Source organism: Mastomys coucha, unplaced genomic scaffold (genome assembly GCF_008632895.1).
Source record: "Mastomys coucha isolate ucsf_1 unplaced genomic scaffold, UCSF_Mcou_1 pScaffold3, whole genome shotgun sequence".
In the NCBI taxonomy this organism is placed as follows: Eukaryota; Metazoa; Chordata; class Mammalia; order Rodentia; family Muridae; genus Mastomys; species Mastomys coucha.
In genome coordinates, this window is record NW_022196909.1 from 68,422,962 (window position 1) to 68,428,827 (window position 5,866).

Sequence of the window (5,866 nt, forward strand, 5' to 3'; positions counted from 1 at the left end):
GGGGGGGGGAAGGCCAGGATAGAGCCTCTGGGACGAGGGGGGGGCAGATAACTTAAGATTGATGCCTGCATGTGCCCAACATACCTTGGAACAGGTAAGGACTGAATGAAGGATGCCTGGATAGTCTGGAGGCCAATCTGCTTTAATATGTTAAATAAGCACTTCAGCCTCTTGTCCCAGGTTTGAAACTTAACACAACAACAAGAAAATAAAAAAGGCCCAAAGCCAGATGGCTTTAGAGTAGTATTTTATCAAATTTAAAAAAAAAAAAAGTTGTCAAAATAAACACACTAGGAACATTGCCCAAATAATCTTATAAGACTACAGTCACCCTGGTACCCAAATCACACAAAGATCCCAAGAAAGAAAGTGAATTACTTGGGCTGGTGAGATAGCTCAGTGGGGAAGCGCGCCGACTGCTCTTCGGAAGGTCATGAGTTCAGATCCCAGCAACCACATGGTGGCTCACAACCACCCATAATGAGATCTGACGCCCTCTTCTGGTGCATCTGAAGACAGCAACAGTGTACTTACATATAATAAATAAATCTTTAAAAAAAAAAAGAAAGTGAATTACAGACCATCTTCCTTTATGAAGATAGATGCAAAATTACTCAATAAAATACTTACAAATATCAAAAAAAAAATCCATCATGATCAAGTAGGCCTTATCCCAGAGACACAGGGATGTTTCAATATAGAAAAATCAGTAAAACAATCTACCATATAAGCAAACTGAAAGAAAAAAACATCATGTGGTCATCTCATTAGATGCACACAAGGCCTTTGACAAAAGTCCAACACCCTTTCATGATGAAAGTCCTGGAGAGATTAAGGATACAAGGGATATACCTCAACATAATAAAAGCAATTTACAGCAAACCTATAGTCAACATCAAATTAAATGGAGAAAAACTCCAAGCAATTCCACTAAAATCAGGAACAAGATACAGTTGTCTACTCTTTTCATATGTATTCAATATATAATATTACTTGAAATTTTAGCTACAGTAATTAGACAACTAAAGGAGATCAAGGGGATGCAACAAGAAAAGAAAAAAAAGTCAATATACCTATTTACAGATAGTATGATAGTATGCATAAGTGACACTAAAAATTCAACTAAGAACAACAGGTGATAAGGACTCCAGCAAAGAGATGAATATAAAACTAACCTATATTAGTAGCCTTCCTATATACAAATGACAAATGAACCAAGAAAGAAACCAGAGATAAAACACTTTCACAATTGCCTCAAATGATATATCTCAGAGGAACTTCAATCATGCAAGTGGAAGACTTGTTTGATTACAAACTTCAAACTTTAAAGAAAGAAATTGAAGAAAGTATCAGAAGAAGGAAAGATCTCCATTGTTCATAAATCCATAGGATTAACATAGTAAAAATGGCCATCCTACCAAAAGCAATCTACATAGTCAATGCAATATCCATCAAAATTCCAGTATAATTCTTCACAGACCTCAAAAAGAACAGTACTCAACTTCATATAGATAAAAAAACAAACAAAAAAAAACCCTCAGGATAGCTAAAAGAATCCTGAATAATAAAATATCTGCTAGAAAATCACCATCTCTGATTTCAGGTTGTACTATAGAACTATAGTAATAAAAACAGCATGGTATTGGCTTTAAAACAGACACATAGATCAATGGAATCCGATTGAAGACCCAGTCATGAATCCACACACCTATGGACATGTTTTGATAAAGAAGCCAGAAATACACATTGGAAAAAAGAGAGCATCTTCAATAAATGGTGCTGATCAAACTGAATATCTGCATGTAGAACAATGCAAATAGATGCATACTTTTTACCCTATACAAAACTCAGTTACAAATGGATCAAAGATCTCCACATAACAAAACCAGGTAGACTAAACTTGATAGAAGAGAAATACTTACAGAAATCTTCACCATCCTTAGGCATCAGGGAAATGCCAATCAAAATTCCTTTGAGATTCCATCTTATCACCTATCCAAAGGGCTAAGATTAATAACACAAGTGACAAGCTCATGAAGATGTGGAATAATAAGAGAACACTCAATCATTGCTGGTAAGAATGCAAATGGTAGGTACCATGGAAACCAATATGGCAGTCTCTCAGAAAATTGGGAATCAATCTACCTCCAGATTCAGTAATACTGCTCTTGGGCATATATCCACAGAATGCTTCATCCTACCATCGAAACACTCACTCAACAAGCTTGTTGCTGCTCTGTCATAATATCCAAAACCTAGTATCAATGTAGATGTTACTCAACAGAATGATTGAAGAAAACGTTATTTTAATGATAACCAACCTACAATGCATAGACCCAGAGAGGTTAGGTATAGAAGAGACTAAGAGGACACATGGATCCCCTGTGAGGGGCAAATAGAATAGATTTTACAGGTGGACTAGGGGAGGGAGGCAGGAATTGGAACATCAAGTAAAGACTGGAAGAGGTGGAGCAGAGACTAAAGGACAATCCAGAGACTGCCTCACCTTGGAATCCTTCCTACATTCAATCACCAAACCCAGGCAATATTGTGGATCCCAACAAGTGCTAGCTGACAGGAGCCTGATATAGCTGTCTCCTGAGAAGCTTTGCTAGTGCCGGACAAATACAGAAGTGGAGGTTCACAGACATCCATTGGACTGAGCACAGGATCCCCAGTGAAGCTAGAGAAAGGACACAAGGAGTTGAAGGGGTTTGGAGCCACATAGGAGGAACAACAATATGAACTAACTAGTACCCTCAGAGCTCCCAGGGACTAAACCACCAACCAAAGAGACTCATGGCTCCAGCTGCATATGTAGCAGAGGATGGCCTAGTCAGTCATCAATGGGAGGAGAGGTCCTTGGTCCCTTGAAGGCTCTATGCCCAGTGTAAGGGAATGCCAGGGCCAGGAAGCAGGAGAGGGTGGGTTTGAGAGTAGGGGGAGGGAGAATGGAATAGGGGTTTTTTTTGGAGGGGAAACCAAGAAAGGGGATAACATTTGAAATGTTACTAAAGAAAATATCTAATCAACACGTAAAGCAAAAAAAAAAAAAAGACTGGAACAGAACAGGAGGTTGAGGGAGGGAATATGAGGAGAGACAGTTGGAACTGAGAGGCATTTAAAAGATGGTATGGGAACCTAGTACAGTGGAAACCTCCTTAAAATGTAGGAAGCCAATCCAATGAGGTCTCCTAATAATGGGGGATATGGAGCCCCAACTGGCCATCTCTTGTCCCCAAACAAAGCTTCCAGTAGCAGAACCGGGTTTCACTCAGTTGAACTGTTGGCCAAGGGAGTCCCATGGAAATCGCCAAACAATGCAGGCTGTTGCCAAGACAATGGGTTGCTCTCCACACAGTGACAGTGGGGCCCCATTGCTGATGAACATAAAGGGGCTGAGCTGGTGCCTAATGGCGCCTTCACCCCTACATTTTAGTGTTGTTTGTGTGGGAATGTACTTGGAAGGCTACCAAAAGTGAACTGTGGACCCATACTCAGCCACAAAACCTTTGACTTACAGTCTGTCCTACTTGTAACACATGTTAGGGCAATGGTGGCACAGAACTTGTGGGAATAGCCAACTAAAGCCCAGTTTGACTTAAAGCCCATGGGTTCCATGAGATAGAACTCATACCTGACTCTGCTTTGAGTGACCAAGAACCAGAGACTAGACTAGATAGCCTAGAGAACTAGTGTGAAACCAAACACTACTGGCCTAAAAAAAAAAAACAAAAAACAAAAAACAAACAAACAAAAAAAACATATCAATGAAATGGCTCCTAATGATATCCTACTATACTCATAGATCTGTGCATTATTCACTCATCATCAGAGAAGCTTTCTCCTGTAGTAGATAGGAACAGATGCAGAAACCCACAGCCAGAAAGAGAGAGAGCCCTTGGAACACATGGCTCTAAAGCCTTCTCCTGGGAGTTTAGGGAATGCCAAGGAAGCAGAGATAGAAAGGATATAAGAGCCAGAGGGGATGAAGGACACCAGAAGAACAAGGCCTTTAAATCAACATGAGTAAAGCTCATATGATCTCACAGAGAGTAAAGCAGTAAGCACAGGGCTGCTGCCCCCAATCCTCTGGAGATAGATAGATAGATAGATATATATATATATATATATATATATATATATATATATATATATATATATATATGTGTGTGTGTGTGTATTTCAGCTTGGTATTTTTACGGACTCCTGAGTATGTAACAAGCTGGTCTCTGATTCTTATGCCTACTCTTGGGGCTCTTTTTCTTCTGTTGGTTGCCTTGTCCATCCTCAACATGGTAGATTTTATTTTATCCTATATTTTATTTTGTCATGTTTGGTTGTTATTGCCTAGAAGCCTGTCGGTTTGGTTTGTTGTTGTTTTGGTTTTGTTTTGTTTTTTCTAATAATAAACAGAATGTATCTACAAAGGAGGAGACATGGGGAAGGACTGGGAAGAGTACAGGGGAAAAAACTATAATCAGGATATATTGTATGAGAAAAGAATCTATATCTTTTGTATCTTTTGTTTTTGTTTTTGTTTTTTTTGTTTTTTTTTTTTTTTTTTTTTTTTTTTTTTTTTTTTTTTTTTTTTTTTTGTTTGTTTTTTCTCTGTGTAGCCCTGGCCGTCCTGGAACTAACTCTGTAGAACAGGCTGGCTTCAAACTCACAGAAATCTACCTGGCTTTCTTTCCTGAGTACTGGAAGGACCCAACAAGAATCTACTCTCAATAAAAGTTGAGAGAGAGAGAGAGAGACAGAGACAGAGACAGAGACAGAGACAGAGAGACAGAGGAAGAGAAGAGAAGGGAAGAGAAGAGAGAAGAAAGAGAGAGCACTGCATCTACTCTTAACCACTGAGCCATCTTCCTAGCCTTCCCCACCTTTTGTTGTTTTTTGAGATGGGTTCTTTCTTTTCTTTTTAATTTAAATGCACTTTACTTTTAGACAACCCACATGACATGTTTTTTTCTTTAAAAAAGAAAGCCTCCACTCCAAATAAATCAGGGTCAAAATAAAAGCTCAAGATGACATCAGTCCCATTTGTCCTAAGTCCTGGTTTGTTGGATGGTAAGCAGCAGCCAATTATGGTGACAGGTGATAGATTCAATTTGTTAACATTTTTCTATCTCTAAGCCATCCTTAAAGAAAATCATTAATGGAGTCACACCATCTTCACTGTAGTCCAGGAGAGCAACCATACCATCTGGATTCATGTTTTCACCTAAAAAAAAAAAAAAAAAAAAAAAAAAAAAAAAACTGGTAGTTATTGAAAATAGCAAGAGCAGCTCCAGTCATAGAAGTCTTTACTCTTTTGGGTTTCTGTCCTTCAAGTTTGCCTTTGAGTAATTTCACATAGTCTTTGATATACTTTTTGTAGACTAGACCTCTTTTGTGAAGCTGCTTTTTATTTTTTAGATGTATTTATTTATTATATGTAATACACTGTAGCTGTCTTCAGACACACCAGAAGAGGGCATCAGATCTCATTATGGGTGGTTGTAAGCCACCATGTGGTTTCTGGGACTTGAACTCAGGACCTCTAGAAGAGCAGTCAGTGCTCTTAACCACTGAGCCATCTCTCCACTCGTGAAGTTGGTTTCTTGTAAGTGATGGTTCATGACAATGTGAACACCAGTGACTACTGTGCTTTTGGTACCTTCTTCCTCCAGACCCTCAGTGAGTCATCGGTGGTGTCCTCTGTTCTACTGACTATCTTGCCCTCCACCTCCAGGCACAGCCTGTTCGCAATCTCCAGACTCTTGTAGATGTCAGAGAACAGCTCGTCATGGCTGATGAGGTCCAGGTAAATGATTGTGGTTGATGAGGTCCAGGTAAATGATGTGGTGATGGCTGGGGACAGCAT

At 39.2% G+C, this 5,866-nt stretch overlaps 1 pseudogene; it reads right to left on the minus strand.

The window, feature by feature from the left end:
* Positions 1-5,114: 5,114 nt before the first annotated feature.
* Positions 5,115-5,866, minus strand: LOC116074486 (annotated as a pseudogene).